The sequence below is a fragment of the Nuphar pumila genome, chromosome 2, assembly GCF_984573655.1.
Source record: "Nuphar pumila chromosome 2, dmNupPumi1.hap1.1, whole genome shotgun sequence".
Classification (NCBI taxonomy): domain Eukaryota; kingdom Viridiplantae; phylum Streptophyta; class Magnoliopsida; order Nymphaeales; family Nymphaeaceae; genus Nuphar; species Nuphar pumila.
The window spans coordinates 83853832-83874876 of record NC_143250.1 but is presented as its reverse complement, the minus strand read 5'-3'; positions in this window follow the sequence as shown (position 1 = coordinate 83874876).

Here is a 21045-nt window from a genome sequence, read left to right as displayed (position 1 = left end):
CGAGTTAGAATGTGCATAGAGAATGCCCTAAAAAATCCTTCCATATTCTCCATACAGTTCTTATACCACCATCACATGTCTACAAGGTGATTCCATATTGCTAACAATACGTCTTAAAGGGTTGGTCTCCATCTCGAGAAATATTGAGATGGGTGGCTGCCCGTAGCTGTCAGCAGCGCTGCATAAAAAATACCCTCATTATTTTTATTTCAGAAAAGGAAGCAAACCCTCCTTGCTAAGGAAAGGAAAAAGAGAAGAAACAAAAGAATTTACCAGCAGGAAGAATTTGTGTTTGAAAATTCATGTGTGGAGAGGGTTTTTGATGCCTTAAAAAAAGCACCTCTTTTTGGGACAACCCACTAACCTTAGCATCTCTCACTCCCCAAGTTTCCACCTCAAGCCACCCATGGGGCCAAGACCACCCACTGTTTTCCTTTCATTTTAATCTTTATTATCTACTGAAAGATGACTAATTGTAGTATTAACATTTGTAAAATTCAGACTAAATAGAAATTGTATATTAAAAAACATAATATTAGAAAATGAATATCCTTTTTTCTTTTTGAGAAAGTAGAAATTGAATATCTTATGTGGGGTGACGCAGTCCATATTATCAGCTAAAAATCAGGGTCGTGCAAGTCTTGTCTTTCTGATCCATTGACCTCTGCTGGGTGATGTGCTTCCTTAAATGGGGGGTATTAGTTCAAAAACCATACTAAAATTTATCTCATTCCGCTAGATTTTAGGGATCATGTTGCCTGACTGGTTCTTGTCTTTTACTGTTTTAGGTGATGGTTCTAGAATAGAAGGACAACTCACTGTTCGTCCATGCCCAACTATGAAATGGGTCCGAACAACCTAGACATGATACGGTCAAAGTGTAAAGTTTTCTTTTCTTTTCTTTTTTTCTGAACAAAAGTCCAAAGTGTAAAGTTGGTACAAGCTAATAGTGGACCCAAAGAGCAAACCCACCCTTCTGTACTCTCCTCGTGTGTCCACTGAAGATAGTTTTGTGTTGGCTTCGATCATGCAACAAGTGATGCACACACCGGGTATTGAATTCATGACATCCTTCAACTTTGAACACCTTAAGCTAACCTGCCTAGCGAGCTGTGAGGAGCCCTTGTGCGGAAACTATTACCACAACAAATGTCAACTACATGTATAAATGTGGGGACACACCTGTCCGAGTGGTAGCAGGCCTGGGGAGAAGGTGTCGACCCCTTGGTTTCATTCTTCGACTCTCACCAGGTGTGTGGATGCCTTCAAATGGTAGGCTCACCAAGAGCTTGAGTGTTGGTGACCCCACCCCAGATTACCCGCTTGGCAGAAAACTTTATTACAAAAAAAGATATAAATGTGGAGAGAGTCTGGACATTTTTTGAAAAATACTGTTGTATCTGACCAAATGATACAATGGGGTTAGGGGTTAGTTACCGACCAAGACCATTGCTCTACTTCAAAACGAAATGGCTAACCAGTCTCTGCTACACTATTCTTTACCATGTACAGAGAAGTGGAGACTCATGGTTATCATTTTTGTGCTTTTCTGTACACAAAAACTATTAAGATAATTGGCCCTGATCCATGTTCAGAGTCCAACGTGAATGCAAGCTTAGAGTCCAATATGAAGAATCCTACTAAGACAAAGATTATCAATAAAATGAGGACTCTTAGTGAGACTCCTAATCAGAAGACATCATCCTCTAGTGGAGTGCTTAGAAGGATTCCTTTCAATTAGAAAATCAACTCAGTATGAACTTCAAGAAGATTAGTAGTTGTAGTCTTTTCTAATTTTGGTTGTAATAATGAGAGATCCAATTGCATAAGAAACCTTTCCCATGTACGAGCTTATTTAAATGAAGAGAACCTACCTCCATTCTGCATTAATTAGAGAGAGAAGAATTTAGTCATGGGTGTAGGTCTCAGTAAACCAACCCACATAATACATAATATCGTGTGTGCATGTGTTAGTGTGATATTCTTTATTCTGCATGAGTGTGAGTTCTTTACATGGTATAAGAGCAATTTGACTCTTGTGAGTTTGTGTACTTATAATATTCTCTTATTGGTCAGTTGATATGACATCAAGTTCAAGTTTGTCCTCTCTAGTGGAATGCATTTTTCTCACTTGTGTCCATTAACAACTACCTATTATGGCACTCTCAAATTAAGATAGTTAAGACATCATCAAATATATAGATGAATCTCATTCGAAGCCAAATTCGTATGTCAGAGAAGGTGAGCAATTAAAACTCATTCCAGAATTTATTACATGAAAACAGATTGATCGACTAGCGTTGAGTTGGATCAGGACGACTATTATAGAGGTCATGCTAGGACAAATTATTTATGTCAGTATGTCACCTTTATCAGGCTAGATATAGCCTAATCAATTAACAAAGTTTTTCAATTCATGCATAAACCTACTCAAGACCATCTTGTTAGTTGTCTTGTCTCTCACTTTTGAACAGAATGGTGTAGTAGAGAGAAAACAAAGACATGTTGAAACAAGAATGACTCTATTATTTCATGCTTTCATGGATCATAAATTTTGGATAGATGTTTTTGAAACTGCATATATCTTATTAATTGGCTCCCTATTCCAAACTTCGATAAAAAATTATCATATGAACTTCTCTTAAAACATGTACTTGATTATGTGCATTTAAAAATATTCGAATGCACATGTTATCCATATTTGGTTTCCTATGTCAAGTTCAAGCTTGATCTAAAATTCAAACTCTGTATTTTTATAGAATATAGTTCAAACTACAAAGGATACATATGTTATGATCCTATTACCAATAAAATGTTTATTTCAAAACATGTCATTTTTTATGAAGAAAAACTTTCGTATGCGGGAAAGAAAAAGTATGTTATACTTCAAGAAGTGTTTAATTAGATCTAAAGTCAAAAACTCAATCCTATCAAGAGTCCAGCCTTAACTAAAATTGCTCAAAAGAGCAATTCTATAAACCCAATACTCTTACCTAATCCCATTGAAATTGTGTCACCTACTGAACCATCCGATGAGTCCTTCCCCGAAACGCCAATCAAACCCATTCAATCTCACCATGGATCTAAAAATAAACCTAAAATCCCAACACTTATCCAACCCAGTCATTCAAGCGAATGTGACATGTCCAGTAGGGATGCACGAGCCGAGCTTGGCATGTTTAAGCTCAGCTTGCCCAAGTGAACTAGTGTACATGCTCAATTTGAGCCTTAACCGAGCTGAGCTTAATTGGGTCGAGCCCAAGCCAAGCCCGAGAGAGAGAAGAATAAGAAGGAAATGAAAAAAGAGGAGGCGGAGGAGTGAGAAAACATGTTTTTCTCCATTCCTCCTCTTCTTCTTCTTGATCAAAGAGAGAGAGAGGAATGACGATCCTTGGCGAAAGGGATGGTGGTGGCGATCCTCAATGCGAGAGTTTTCATGTCTGAGAGACGAGAGAGGGAAGAGAGCGGTGGTAGCGATCCTTGATGGAAGGCGTGGTACCGTGGTGGTGGCAATCCTCGGTGGCACCGATCAGATTCCCTAGCCCCTAGCATGTTATAGAGATGAGAGAGAGCTTAGAGAGAGAGAGAGGGTAGGGGGTCGAGACAGAGTGGGAGGCTCTTGAGGCTGGGTGGGGAGGTTGGGATGGGGCAGGAGGCTTGAGGCTGGGCAGAGGGCTCGAGGCAGGGGGCAATATTGTTTCTTACTTAATATATATATATATATATATATATATAATTTTATATTATATAAAATAGCATATGAGTCGAGCCTTATCGAGCTCAGTAGGTTGATCTAGCTCGGCTCGTTTGCTCGATCGAGCCTTAGAGCTCAGTTCAAGCTTGACTCGTTTATGGGATGAGTTAAGCCCTAGATGAGCTTTATCTTTATTAAGCCGAGCCCAAGCTAGCTCGGTTCATTATGCATTCTTAGTGTCCATGTCCTCATCCTCAGGTTTGAATCTTACTTTTGATATCTCAAACCAGACTCCTCCCAAGACCCATCACATGATTACATAATCTCAGGATGGTACATTAAAATCTAGATTACTTTTTGGATCCAAATATCCCAATGCACTCTTAAGTGAAATAAGTCAATAAGAACAAGAACCATCCTCGTTTTTTCAAGTTGTTACCAAACCTAAGTGATGTCAAGATATTAAAGAAGAAATTAAGACTTTTTACCAAAATCAAACTTGAACCCTTGTCTCTCTTAATAAAGCTTCCTACCTTGTTGGGTGTAAGTGGATGTATAAGATGAAGATGTATGTAGATTGGACTATAGTCAGGTATAAGGCATGTCTAGTTGCCAAAGGATACAATGAACAAGAGGGGGTCGACTACTTTAAAACTTTCAACCTTATTATTAAATTTGCGCATGTCAAGATGATGTTATCAATTGTTATTAGTTTGGGTTGACTCATTCATCAGTTATATGTCAATAATGCATTTTTTTATAGTGTTATTAAAGAAGAAATTTATATGAGTCAATCTCTAGGCTTTAAAGATAAGAGTCATTCTAATTTTGTATGCAAATTGAATCATGCTCTTTATGGATTTAAATAGGCTCCCTGAATATGATTTGAGAGACCTCACATCTATCTAAAAAGGTTGGGTTTTATTGATTCAATGTTGATCAATCTCTGATCATTTGTCGTAATAATGATTTTCATATATTTGTTCTCATATATATTGATGACATCACTATTGCAGAAAATTCTTATGACAATGTTAAGCATATCATTCAAGATTTTGGCTATGAATTTTCTATCAAGGACATGTGTCCTCTATATTATTTTCTTGGAATTGAAGTGATTTACAATTCCTTAGGAGTTGTGTTATGTCAAAGAAAATATATGTTAGATCTCTTACTCAGAACAAGTATGACAAACTGTAAACATGTGGTTACTCCTGCTACTCCAAATATTGTTCTCTCTAGACTCGAGGGAACACTATTAGAGAAAACACCACTCAATACAGAAGTATCGTTGTGGCCTTACAATATGTCACTTGTACTAGGCCAGATGTAGCCTATTTAGTACCTACTCAAGACCATTGAGCCTATATAAAGAGATTTTTGAGATATCTCAAGAAAACATTAAATTTGGACCTACAAATCAAGAAATTTGTCTATTCATTTATCTATATAATCTGAGGCTGATTGGGCATGATTGATCAAATGATCCTAAGTCTACCGGTGGTTATGTGATATTTATGATAACAAATTGGTTATCTTAGAGTTCAACCACACAACACAATGTTGCTAGATCCAGTACAGAAGTTGAATAGAAGCCCATCACGGATGTCGTCACTCAGCTTGTTTAGCTCAAAGAACTATTGGGAGAGTTGAACGTTGTTTCTAAAGAAGTCTCTAACATATGGTGTGATAACTTGGGTGCCACATCTTACTATTAATATCGTGTTTCATGCCCAAATCAAGTATATTGAAATTGACTACTACTTCATTCGTGAGAAAGTTTCTAAAGAAAAAATTAATGTGAAGTTTATCCCTTCTCAAGATCAAGTGACTAATATTCTCACTAAACGCGTTGTTGGACCTAAGTTCAATTATTTCAAAGACTAGCTCAATCTTATAAATATCGACATAAGAAGGCGTATTAAGATAATGGACCTTGATCAAAATTCAGAGTCCAACATGAATGCAAGCTCAAAGTCTAATATAAAGAATCCCACTAAGACAAGGACTCTTGGTAAAATGAGGACTCTCGGTGAGACTTCTAATCAGAAGACCCTCTGGTGGGATGCCTAGCAGAACTCCTCTCAATTATGCAGATCAATTTAGTATGGACTCTAAGAAGATCAATAGTTATTGAGACCTTTCTTGGTTGTACTCATGAGAGGTTCGATTGCATAAGGAACATCTCCCATGTATGTTTCTATTTAACTGAAGAGAACCTCTCACCTCCAGAAAAAAACTTTATCCGTTGACATAGGTCTCACCAAACCGAACCATGTAATACAATGTGTGCTCGTGTTTGTGTGCTTCCCTGTTTTGTGTACAAAAATTTGAACAAACTCTCTCTCTCTCTCTCTCTCTCTCATACACATAAAAACAGAATTTGAGATCAGGTTTCAATGTGATTGCACATTTAAGTGTGTTGCTGCACTTAATCACCCACCATTTTGTTGTTGGGCTCCACAGCTGATAGGCTGTATCACAAAGATGGTGGGTGATGAGGTTCAGCAGCAGACTAAAAGTGTGCAATCACATTGCACCTGATCCTCCCTTCAAAAACAACAGGGGTGATGCCCGGCTCGTTTAAGCGATGGGCAGCTGGGTTTGGAATTTGGACTGACACAGCAGCACAAAGCCCAATAAACAGGTTAAATCAGACCTGATTATTAATGGGTTGGGTTTTGAGTAAGAGTAAAGAGCCACTTCAATGGAGCCTAGCCCAGCAAGACCCAATAATTATTGGGTTTCAAAGGGCTCGACCCGAACCCCGCCCAATAATTCCGGGCTGAGCGCATAGCAATAACGGCATGATCAAGCTTTCAATGGGTCACGACCCGGGTCAGGCTGTCTAATGTCCATCCCTGAATGCACACACACACACACACGGGAGGGATTTGCTACACTTTTTGTTGATTTTACCCTTCAAATTATCAGATTGTTTTTTCCATGACAATTATCAGATTGCTTCTTTTTTTTTACACAAACTATAGACGATAATCAAGTTCAATATGCAACTTAGAATTGTTAATAATTGGTGAACTTGAACATACTTCTTGCAATTCTAAATATGCACACAAAGATAACATGAAACAGACAATCTAACGTGGCGTTAGATTGAGTAGGGATTCTTTAAGAGAATATAATTTGATCGAGTGAGTTGCCTTTCTGGAAACAAGGCCCCTTGTTCCCCACTTTCCAAGAGAATTCTTTCATAAATAAAGGCGAAAAGTAAAACGCGTAAGAGTACCAGATGCTATGCCCAAACATTTTTTTCATACTTATATCTTGTCCATTCGTATTAAACACTGAAAATTTTACTTTTGCGTGTAAACCAAAAAAAAAATATGCGTTGGAGAGAGAGATATTCTCTAAAATCTCTTTTGTGGATAAGAACATGAATAGAAAGCATTATATAGTCAATGTTCCTTACAGCGATGAACTTGAGATGTAAGGATAAAATCCCCTTGTATTCACTAAAGATATTCTTAGTTATCACGTTTTTAGTTTTTTTCTTTTTTCTTTTTATTATGAGTATTATTATGATCTGCCTGTTGACACGAACATTAGAGGATCAGAATGGGCTAGCTTAGGGTAGGGGGCAATTTTTTTCATGCCCTTTTCTTACAAAAGAGAGTTTTTTCATGCTCTTTCTTATGTAAAAGGCTCTCTCTCATAGGAAAGAGGACCTGTTTTTTTTAAAGAGGGTGAAGCAAATATATAGTGTGCTCACATAATAAATGCAAAAAAAACGTTTTTCCTTTTCAAAATGAGTTCACCGTATAAGATATTTTGTATGGGCCTATATATATGTAATTAATCACTCATTATAAACTATCTAATGTATGGGCCATTTAAAATGATCTTATGCGGTTGGGCCATATGACATCTCATAGAGTATGATTATAATAATTTGTAGATACCTAATGTGCGCTCATATGTCAATTTTCGATTTTATGATGGGCTAAATTGAAAAACAGACAATGTGACAGTTACAAATGGGTTATGATCCCCAAAACCATATATAGCTGTGGTTTCTTTTTCTTCTCCCGATAAAGAAAGAGACCCTTCATCTCTCATTTGGATTAGAGAAGAAGAAAAGCCACTAATAGAGGTTTTAGAAGATCAAAACCCCATCAAGATCTACCGACGCAATGATGAATTTGGGTATGCTTTTGCACTATGCTTTATTTTATTTTATTTTAATGATTTAGCATGAAAACATTAGGGATAAATAAGGATTATTTCCCTAAGTTTTTCAACACACACCTCTCCCATGTGAAAGCACTTTCCATCCTATAGATGTGCCTTTTAAAGGAGGTGGCTTCCTTCAAGTGAAGGAGCAGATGCACTAGCTTATGGTAGGGGGCATTTTGTTTTATGCCCTTTCTTATAAAAGACAATAGTTTCATGCTCTTTCCTATAAAAAATACTCTTTCATAGGAAAGAGGACCTCTTTCTTACAAAAAGTGAAGCAAAAATCTTCATGAGAAATATATAGTGAGCCCACATAATAAATTCCAAAAGTACCTTTCTTGTTAAAATGAGTTCACACCTTTTCCATGGGAAAACACTTTCCTTCTTAGTGTCGTTTAAAGGAAAGTGGCTTCCTTTGCGTAAAGGTGTAACAAAGGCCCATTTGCCAACCCTTGGGCTTTAAAGCCTGCCACGTTGGTTATGAAAGAACATGGATCAAGTCATATGGCATATGATAGGCGTTATGATGTCTCTTTTTCTTTAAGTAGGCGTTATGATTTGCCAATTGATATTAATGAGCAGATTGTGCCACATGTTCATTCAACCAGCGGATCTCGCCTCTAAATATTTTCAGATTGAAGGATATATAGTGTAATCCAAGAGACAGAATCGATGGTTAGGATTGGCATATGATAGAGGCCCTATGCCACATTACCCCACTTGGTAGTCAAATTGCTAACAAGCTTCTCGATTTTTTAGACATATATGTAGGGATATAAATGACTTGAATTCATGTCGGATGTGGTCAACATCAAATCCGACTAATAAGGTTTTGGCTAAATGGATTCAGGTTCAAACTCTAATTTGAATGGTAAAAAGCTGATACCAAATTTGTATTTTGTTTCATGTAATTAGATTTAGATATTTGCCAAATGCAGATCTGTCTGATTGGGTAGCAAAAAATCAAAACTATTTATGCATTTGATTATATTGTAGGATTCTTTTAGGTCCCTGTCCCAGATATGGTGAAGGGTTATTGGATAATAGGGTACACACGTTAGAAGGATTTGTTGAACTTCCATCTTTGTAAAGCCATACGCTCTACCTGATTGAGCTATTCTAGCCCATCTCTAAGTGTGAGTTTCTTCACAATCCTCCAAAAGAACTCAAAAATATAGTCTTCTTATATAGGCAACCATGAAGGATTGAATTAATTTCACCACTAACTTAGAGATAGTGCTCCATTAAACCCAATAACTATATATATCCATAACCATTAGGTAGGTTATACATACTATCATTAAATCAGGATTAATATTTATATTAATTTTACTTAATAGGCCCTATAAAAATCCTTAATGAGCCCACCATACAATGACTCAGGGTTCCTCTTGTGAGACCCTATGGCCATATTTGAATCTGGTACCAAGATCCAACATTTCCTACTTGACCATATGGGATGAATATTTAGCATTACGAGGATTTCTCACTCATCAAGTGAATTATTCACTCATGTTCATATATACTTACTTGAGTCATACTTGACTCACATGTCTTGCAAAGACATCTTCAAAAACTAACTTAATCAATGCATCAATTATCATGTCCAACAAAGCTAAATAATCAATTAAGAGTTTATCCTTTTTTAGCATACATAACTAAACATCAACCAGATAAACTTAAACATTTCCAAGAGTTCTATCATATTTTTAATCATGATTTTTTTTTCACACATGCTATGAATTATTTATCACACAGTCATGTGGACTATTATGTCATACAAAAAACTCATCATTCTGTGCATGAAAAAAAAATGAACATTACATCTTGAGAATATATTCGTCAAGATTTATGTCACAAAACCATCTTGTATAGTTATATGAATTATTCACCATGTCCAAATTTCAATCATAACTCTTAAAGTGCAAATTTTCATTCATATTTACTGCATCAATAACTATGCAGTATATAGCTCTAGAGTAAATAAATACATATCACTATGGTGAATTATTTTGCACATGTATCAATTAGGTTGCCTTACTTACAACTCATTATAACATATAGGTCTCACCTTTTTGGTTAACTATGGGGGTGACTTATGGCTCTTTCATGATCATAGGACATCATATGCCAATTATCTTGTACTTAGTCTATATTCAAACTAATGAGATACTATGGATTTTCATAAACTGATGGATCCATGATCAATTCTATTTTGTTAAACTTTATAAATACTCATACTTTTTAAGTTTTCACAATAGATTATACTCCCACTATTCATGTGCATTATACTTAATATCACATGCAACGTGCTTTAATTCTCATCAGGTTAACCACCACCTGATCATTTTAGATCAATATATCAAGATCCAAATAGTCATAAAAATGAATACATCAATATTGCAAACCATGCATAAAGCTTCCAAAATATAAAAATATATCTTCATGCATTTATACACGAAAACCATAGAAAGCATGATTTATGATGATTTATTTATCATCAATTACAAATAAATATCCACATGCATGTGCAAATTATAGTTCAGCCCCCACTATTCTAACACATTGAAATTAAGCAATATATGCTCGTTTTAAGACATTAGCAATGATATGCATTAGGACTAAAGCATAAGTCCTCATATCCATATTCAATTTGGATATGCACCAGATTCATAATCAATGAAAGTTGTCATTTTCTTTCTTATTATCATTTGAATATTCAAAACATTATAAGCCCACTTATTTTTTAAGGCTTTTAATATTGTTAATATGATAATGAGCAACCAAATAACAAGCATGTAACACCCTAACTTTCAAAAACTAGAAGGGATATATATATTTTTTGAAGCACAACAAAAGATTTCTTAAAACAATCCCAAGACTTGGGCGCATCACAAGTTAGAATCAAACTATTCAAACCATTGTAATTCAAATAAACCAAAAATCAAAGCATTTATTTCACAAAATGAAGTTCAAGGTTTATAATCCAAAAATAACAAAAAGACAACAGAAGAGTCTAGTCCAATCCATTTCACACGTTATAAGTCCATGTGTTGCGATATCCATCTATCTACATGTACAAATCTGAAAAACATAAAGTACAGGATGTAAGATGCATCATGTCTCAACACGATTTCTCACTGGGTCTCTAAGATCATTACATGCTAATAGTTATGATTAGTAGTATAACCCTAACATCATTATGAGATGATGTAGTAAAAATATGAATCACGCATAACCCTATGTATAGATAACCAACCAATGCACTTACACAACTTATGCATCCATATGTAAACAAGTTAAGCATGTCTTTATGTGTAAGTAAACATACAATTTGCATATACTTTGATATGCACAAGCAATTTAACATATAATCATAGAAATTTATTCTAACCATACACTTATGCATACAAGTCATTTGAAGATACAATTATGATCGCATTCATGCATACAATTATGACATGGCACTAACCTGACCACAATTTAACAACTATTGTTGGGCTTTTACCCAATCATAGGTAGTATAACTACAATAGGACTTTAACCTGACCACAATTCAATGCACTATATTTTCTTACAAGGACCTTTTTTTTGAGTCATGTCATTTCATAAAGAATACCCATGGTGAAATAATAAGATATCACAGTTGCACTGGAGTCAATATCTGCAATTTATTATACTATCAAATTATGCATCTCATGCATATTACAATTTATTTATAAAATTTGTGAACATCAAACACAAAAGGCAAACCTTTGCATTTGAGAAGACCTTGGGTTGATGCCCATCACTTTCACATTTGAAAGTACACAATCATATACGTATCTTATTTGTGATCTACTATTTGCCACATTTATAAATGTTAATCAAGATTGATGAAACTTCACCTTTGCAGGAATCACATGGTACAACTGAATTCATAATATACATCAAAATACATTCATAAATATGCATCCACCCATTTCTATGCAATATATAATAAACCATTATCTTTTAATGCATGCAATACATCATATGCAGTTCAATTCTAATACAGGTAATGTAACAACCCAGATTTATAGCCTAATTTTTCTCATGATTTTTTTTAACTCAACGAAATATACAAATCAAGATTGTTACAATTATCGTATCAAACTATACACTAACTAAAATGCAGAAATCACAGTACATCAATATAAATTGAATTGAATTAAATTGAATAAAGTTTAAATTATTCATAATCGTTCAGTTATGAAACCATTCTCAAACTCAATGTCAAAGGCAAAGCCAAACCCTTTAAATATGAGGAACCAAAACCACCACCTCGACAGATAGCGTGCAAAGTCCAAGAACAACTGAACAGTGTAGGATCACTCAGACTCCTCAAAACCTAAAAATTTAACAAGTAAATGAATCAAAATATCAGAATACATTCAAACACAACCTCATGTAACACATATCTTAGCATACAATAGCATAAAATCATGCTAGCAACAAAATTTTAAATCAATTTAATGCACATCCATTCATGTTAAGATTTGCAACAATACAATAAATTATGCACATGCATGAATATTTACAAAATGCATGAACTTATTATTTCATGATGTGAGTCTTTCATATATGAGTAAGTTCTTATCTTTAATTATTATTTTTTATTTATATGATGCATGCAATGTTTTATCTATATGCAATTCACATTCTTATTTTACTTGTGAATATTTGTTTCTAGGTATAACACAAACAGTCCCAGTATGAAGGTAGGAACTAGGTTTGTATTTTCAAGCAATTATGTCATATTAACCTGCATGATACCCCAATTGTGACTACTCCGGAGAGAAAAATGTAATTTTTATTGAGAGTTTACAACTTATTGCAACCCGATATATCAATTTTTTCTCATGAGTCTTACCTACCACACCGCAAATAAATCATGGTAGTTCCTCCGGTTACGGGATCTATGGATGGGGGGTCAAAGCAACCTTTTGTGCTAAAATAATATCCCTACAAAACCATCAGTGTCATGCTTACTCTCTCAATAAGTTACAAGAGAATTAACTTCATTTTGATTTCTTAATTAACTCTCTTATTAATCCTGTCAATGTAAACATGCAACCATATTCAGGATTCAAATGTAATAATATTCATGGCACTGTATTCATGCTTTCGATTAGTCTCTACCATAAAATTTATATAATAATGCAATCATTATGCATTTACACAGTCAGGGTAGACTAATCATTCATATTTATGTATGCATAATTCAATCATGGCAAGTATTCACAATGCACTTTATATATGCACTTATGCAATTTCATATCATGCTATCATGCAAGCATATCATATATCAATTTATGCAGACATTCAAACACAAGCATATCAATTACAAATTTTATGCAATTATGCATGGCACAAATACATTCAGACATTGCCAATTTTATTGCCTCATTAGGCTTGCTGTAAAATCAGTTTACCTGCGTTAAATATTACAATTCATGCTTCATGTATTGATAAACAAGAATTATCAATCAAAAAAGACTTAGGCATAAGCATAAACAATCAAAGTAAATTCTCAAGAATCCAATCCATTTGGTCTTCTACCTTTCTTTATCTTTTATTAATTTAAAATCTTGATTTTCTTTTTCTTTCTTTATCTCTTTATTTGTGTTATTATTTAATATTTTGTATTTTTTTCAAGTGGCATGGAAATATGTGGGGTCCACAATGGACATCGAGCCCAATGGACTCCATACCTATAATTAATTCTAATTTATTTCTAATTAAAATCTATGATTTATCCTTAATTGAATATTTTATTGGATTTTCTTACTGGATTTTAAATCCAATTAAGATCCAATCCAATAAAAGTAAACCATATCATTTCCATATCCATATTTAATTAATACAACTCACATCCCAACGAGAGTCCAAATTCATCTTAAATTTTTATCAAATTAAATTAAATTCCTATATGTGATTAATTTTTAATTATATGCCTAATTAAATTCAATATTAAATTCTATTTAAACTATTGACTCAATTTCATTTATAATTTATAATTTCAATTTCAAGTTGGCAATTAGATAAATTTCTAATTCCATCAATTTAAGGTATAAATAATGATTTAATATTTACTGAAAATTGCAGGCATTACATCCTATCCTCCTTAAAGAAATTTTGTTCACGAAATTAACTAAGGTTACTTATCAAACAAGCTTGGATATTTTTCCTTCATAGCTTCTTCCAGTTTTTAAGTGCATTTATTGATTCCGTGGTGTTGCCAATGTACTTTCACCAAAGGAATAATCTTTGTTCGGAAAACTTGATCTATTCGATCTAGAATCTCTATTTAGCGCTCCTTAATCATAAAGTCATTTTATACTTCCAGATCCTTACACTGCATGATATGTGTCGAGTCTGACACATAATTCCTCAACATAGGTACATGAAACACATTTTGAATATTCGAGAACTGGGGAGGAAGTGTTAGTCTGTATGCTGCTCCTTCGACCTTCTCGAGAACCATAAATGGTCCCATGTACCTCAGGCTAAGCTTTCTGTTCTTGCCGAACCAGAATACACTCTTAGTTGGCAAAACCTTGACGAATACATGATCTCCAACTTTGAAAGTAAGCTCACATTGTTTTATATTTGCATAACTCTTATAACGACTCTGAGTAGTCAAAAGCCTCTTACAAATCATCAGTACCTGATAGTATAGTGTTATAGCACTATCTGGGATTCGACAGACCAATCACCAACCTTACTCTAACAAACAAGCAATCTATAGGGTCATCCATACAATGCCTCATACGAAGCCATACCTATGTTCGAATGACAGCTATTATTATACGCAAATTTTGTTGACTTCAAGTGTTTTCTCTAATCACCTTTTCAGTCTAATGTACAAGCCCACAACATATCTTCTAATGTCTAAATTGCGCTCTCTAACTGTCCATCTGTCTAAGGATGAGAGGTTATACTAAACTTTAGCTTTATCCTCAAAGTCTTCTGTAATTGTCCTCAGAACTTTGACGTAAACCTTATATCTCTATAAAAAAATGATCAATACGGGTACCCCATGTAACCTGATGATCTCATCTATATATAGATCTACGAGACTCTCCAAGGTCTGACTCATCCTGATCGGTAAGAAATATGCCGACTTCTTAAGACAGTCTATAATCACCCAAATACCATCGTACTGATGTCTGGTCTTGGGTAGTCCCACCACAAAGTCCATGGTGATATCCTCCTACTTTCACTGAGGTATCTCTAAAGCTTGCATCGGTCCTTCGGGTTTCTAATGCTTAATCTTCACCAGCTGGTACACTAAATATCTAGCAACATACTCTATAATTTCTCTTTTCATGCCATTCCACCAAAAATTTCTCTGAATATCTTTGAATAACTTGGTGTTGCCTTTATGAATGGTATACTTAGTTCAGTGCACTTTATCTAAAAGCTCTTTCTTCAATTCTAGATCATCTGGCGCCCATAATCTCTATTCATACCATATGCTGACATCTCTTTTTAGGTGCAGATTTGATTCATCCTACTGACAAGCTTCTATTATCTTGCTAAACCGTGGATCATCCTTCTGGTTATCAATTTTACGGTCCATGAGATCGGTTCTAACAGCTATACTGGCGATCCCGATCTTGCCCTGCTTAGATCTAAAAGGACTCCATTGAATGAAGTCTTCTAAAAGCTTTTATTCACTGCAAATGAAACATGATATTCTACTCTCTTTTCTGCTTAGGGCATCTGCAACTACATTAGCTCTTTCAAGGTGATAAGAGATACAAAAATCATAGTCCTTCAGAAGTTTCAACCACCTATGTTGCCTCATATTGAGCTCCTTTGAGGAGAAGATGTACTTAAGGTTCTTATAGTCTGATAAGACTTCAAATTGCTCTCTATACAGATAATGTCTCTATAATTTTAAAGTAAAAAAAACTATTGATAGCTCCAGATCATGTGTGGGATAGTTTTGTTTGTGAGTCTTCAATTGACGAAATGTGTAAGCAATTACTTTTCTATGTTGCATTAAGACACATCCCAAAGCTACTTTTGAAGCATCACTATAAACGATAAAGCCTTCATTTTCTAAAGGAAGAGTAAGCACTGGGGCTATAGTAAACCTTCTCTTAAGCCCTTGAAAACTCTCATCACACTGCTGTATCCACACAAACTTCACACACTTCCGAAGTAGGTTGGTCAACGATATTGCAATCTTAAAAAAATCCTAGATAAACCTTCTATAATATCCAACGAGTCTTAAGAAACTGCGAATGTCGGTGACACTCTTTGATTACTTCCAAATTAATACAACCTCTACCTATTAAAATACCAAATTTCACTTATCATCTTTCAATAAAATTTATAATTTCATAACCAAACATTATCATTTTATCAAAAGATTTGCTCACCTTAGTCGGATCTACTGAGATCTCGTCCTTAGAGATTACAGGACTTAGAAACATTATCTGATCGAGCCAAAATATGCACTTAGAGAATTTGGCAAATAACTCATGCACTTTGAGGTTTTTTAAAATGATCCAGAGATCTACACTGTGATCTTTCCTGCTCTCTGAGTAAATCATGATATCGTCAATAAAAATGAGCACAAAGAGATCCAAATAGGGTCGAAAGATCCTATTCATCAAATCCATAAAAGTCGTTGAAGCATTGGTCTACCCAAAATGCATAACCAAAAACTTATAATGCTCGTATCGAGTCCAAGATATTATCTTCTGAATGTCGAACTCCTTAATCCTCAACTGGTGCTAGCCCGATCTGAGATCTATCTTGGAAAATAACTTTAACAAATTACCAAATTAAGTTAGAAAATCTATTTAAAATGGTATTCAAATCTCAAGGTACGAATCTAATCATACTCAACTCAATATTTACCATGGCTGCTCTCAGGTGATTGAATAAGTCATCGATGTGTGACAGGAGGTATTTTTTCTTGATCATCTCTTGATTCAACATCCGATAATTAATGCAAGAATGCATTCATCCATCCTTCTTTACAAAAAGAATAGGAGCACCTCATAGTGAAACACTAGGCCGAATAAACCCTTTGTTCAACATTTTCTGAAGTTGCTTCTTTAATTTCATCACTGTTGGTGCCATCTAATATGGAGCTTTAGATATTGGAGACGTTCCAAGCACAAAATCTATAGCAAAATCAATTTCTCGCACAGGAGAAATTCCAGAAAGCTCCTTGGAAAACACATCTGGAAATCCTTTCACCACTTTGAGGTCCTCCAACAGAGTTACTTCAAGCTTTACTAGGGATACACTAGCCAGAAAGGCTTTACATCCCTTTTTCTCAAGGCGTTAAGCCTTTAAAGCTGAGATTGTCCTTCTATCCTTGTCTACTTTCGTGGCTCGATACTCCAGCATTGGTCAGTCTGGACAATTAAACTAAATCCAACGTGCATGACATTCCACATAGGCATGGTGCTCATAGTGCCAGTTCATACCCAAGATAACATTGTACCTGATCATATCGAGCATAATCAGATTGACAAATAGGTTAATCAAAACCTCTAGCTTTGGTAAATAGGTATGAATAATAGTTGTACCACCTAAAGGTGTCACTATCTCTAGGATGTATTCTAAGGTAACAGGGGACGATGTAACCATTTCAGTAAAATGAGTAGCCATAAAAGAGTGTGTGCCTCCAATATCAAACAATACCTTAGCATTATATCATGCAATAGAAATAGTACCTTTGATGACATTAACATCCTACTCTAGCTCTGCTATGGTCATAGCGTAGACTCGTCATGTGGCCTTCTTCTATCTCTGTTGCGATCGTTATGGTGCTCTGAGTGCACTGTTCTGACCATTCTGCACCACCTGTTTGGTGCCCAAACTCACCGCAGTGTAAGTATGCCCCAGTATCCATTCTACACTTGGCCTTCCCATGCGATCCCCTGCATCTAGGGCATACTTTCACTCTTTGTTGTTGTTGGCGTGCACTGCCTCCTTGCTAGTATCATGGCTTCTTAATAGCTAGTCACCGGTTCTGACCACCAGCCACTCTTTGAGTGTTACTCTCGTCGCTACCTTTCTTTTGTGATCTCGAAGGCTGGCTTTTCTTCATAGCCTCCCAATCCACGTGCAGCAAAGTCATCATCTCGATTGCTTGGTTCGAACTCTAGGGTCTACTCTCAAGCACTCTACTCATCAAACCGTCTCTAAGTCCCTGAAAGTACTTCCTGGCACGGGATATGTCAGTAGTGTAAATATTCGAGCAATACTTCTAGAGATGCCTGAATCTCATGGTATACTCAGCAATTGACAGTTTGCCCTGCTTTAGATCCAGAAACTCCTACATCTTCTAGTCTCTGGCAAACTGAGGAAAGTAGGTCTCCATAAAGACCTGAGTAAATTGCTCCCTGGTCAAGGCCTGTAGCTGCCCTGGAGTATAGCAAGCCTTCTGAACTGTGTCTCACTAGCTTTTGGTGTCCTCTAGTCAGTTGGCACCAAACCTGACATTTCTACTTGACAAAACCTCCAAGATCTTAGTCAGCTATCGTATCCAACTTTTTGTTGCATCTGGATCCTTCTTGCTTGTGAATGATGGAAGGTCCATGTCCATAAATCGTTTGAGGTTCACACCCTCAATAGGATTCTTGTTCTCCTTGTTATGACCACGTTTATTGCCATTCCCTCCATTATTGATGAGGTTCTGACACGTCAGTGTCAGTGTGTTGAGAGCTCCCATCATGAAGTATCTCTTTGCGGTCCAACCCTCGGGCTGACATACGGTCATCTATAAAATTAAAATTAACAATAACATTCAATTTATAGATCCTTGACCGTATACTAGACTTTGACTCACTTGTTTGGCTTGACATTGATTAATTTAGGATGACTCTGATACCAAAACCTGTAATGCCCTCGATTTATAGCCAATTTTTTTTGTATTTTTTTTAAACTCAACGAAATATACAAATCAGAATTATCACAGTTACTGTATCAAACCATACACTAACTAAAATGCAGAAATCAGAGTACATTAATAGAAATTAAATTAAATTTAATGAAGTTCAAATTATTCATAATTATCTAGTTACGGAACTATTCTCAAACTTAATGTCAAAGCCAAAACCAAACTCTCTAAACATGATGAACCAAAACCATTACCTCGGCAGGTAGCATGCAAAGTCCAAAAACAACTAAATAGTGTAGGATCACTCGGCCTCCTCATAATCTAAATTTTTTATAAGAAATCAAATAACCTAAGTCTGAGTAGGCAATAACATACTTGCATAATGCACGATATCATAATACACTCAAACAAAGCCTCATATATCTATAATATAATACATATCTTAGTAGACAATAAGATAAAATCATACTAGCAACAAAATAATAAGTCAATTTAATGCACATTCATTCATGCTAAAATTTAGAATAATACAATAAATTTTGTACATGCATTAACATTTACAAAATGCATGAACATATACAAGATGCATGAACTTACCATTTCATGATGTGAGTCTTTCATGCATGAGTAAGTTCTTATCTTCAATTATTATTTTCTTGTTTATATGTTGTATGCAATATTCTATCTATATGCAATTCACATTATTGTTTCACTTACCAATATCTATCTGTGAGTGCAACATAGACACTCCCAGTATGAAGGTTAGTCCATGTTTGTATTTTCAAGCAATTGTCTTATTAACCTACGTAACGCCTCAACTGTGACAACTCCGGAGAGGAAAATATAATTTTTAGAGAGAGTTTCCAACCTCCTGCAACCTGATATATCAAAATTTTCTCATGAATCTTACCTACCACACTACGAATAAATCATGGTAGTTCTTCCAGTTACGAGCTCTGTGGATGAGGGGTCAAAGCAACCTTTTGTGCTAAAACAATATCTCCACAAAATCGTCAACACCGTGCTTACTCTCTTAATAAGTAACAAGAGAATTAACTTCATTTTAATTTCTTAATTAACTCTCTTATTAATTGTGCCAATGCAAACATGCAACAACATTCAGGATGCATATGCATTAATATTCATGGCACTCTATGCATGCTTTTGATTAGTCTCTATCATAAAATTTATACAATAATGCAATCATTATGTATTTACACAGTTAAGGTAGACTAATCATTCATATTTGTTGATGCACAATTCAATCATGGCAAGTATTTATAATACACTTTATGTATGCACTTATACAATTTCATATCATGCTATCATGCAAGCATATCATATACCAATTTGTGCATACATTCAAACACATGCATTTCATTTGTAAAATTTTCATGCAATTATACATAGCACAAATACACTCAGACATTGACAATTTCATTGCCTCATTAAGCTTGTTGTAAAATCAGTTTACCTGCATTAGATATTACCATTCATGCTTCATATATTGCTAAACAAGAATTATCAATTGAAAAAAACTTAGGCATAAGCATAAACAATTGAGATAAATTCAGACCTCTATTTGCTTGTTTTTGTAAAATCAACTAGAAATTGTATAAAACGGATTCAACTTTCATCTTTTTTCTGAGTATGCCTTAATATTTGAAAAAACAACCCAAGAAACAGATCTCGAAAATTAGTTACACAGAAGATATTAAAATTTTGTAACCGAATACTGTTCTGAAAAAATGACAAAGTAATTTTTGCAATCTACAAAAAAAATTTCCACTTGGGGATTTTTCGTAGATTTACTGGTAACTCCTTTTGAAAAATTCTTTTTACATTATCTCCTACTATATGTTAGATCTATCATAGATTTTTCATGACTTTATCTGATCTGTTTTGAATAGGGTTTCAAAACTTTCAAAATAACTGGTTAAAATAGCCTTGTAACCAGAGCTAGAAAATTATGCTTTGTTACAACGGGCATTTCTTCCTCAAAATAGATCCAAATCAAGCACAATAACATGATATTCTAGATTATTGCAGATATGATAACATCAATATTTTTTTATAACATGGTATAATCTATTAACATGCTCATAATAATCTAAATCAACCAAGAAAACCAATCTTAAAAAAATCGATTTTGCCTTTTCAAATATATGAAATATTTTTTGCGTATTTTTAACCAAGATCTAGGCAATAGCCAAATTTACAGCATCAAGTTCTATAGAGAAACATTAAAAAACATCTTTATATATTC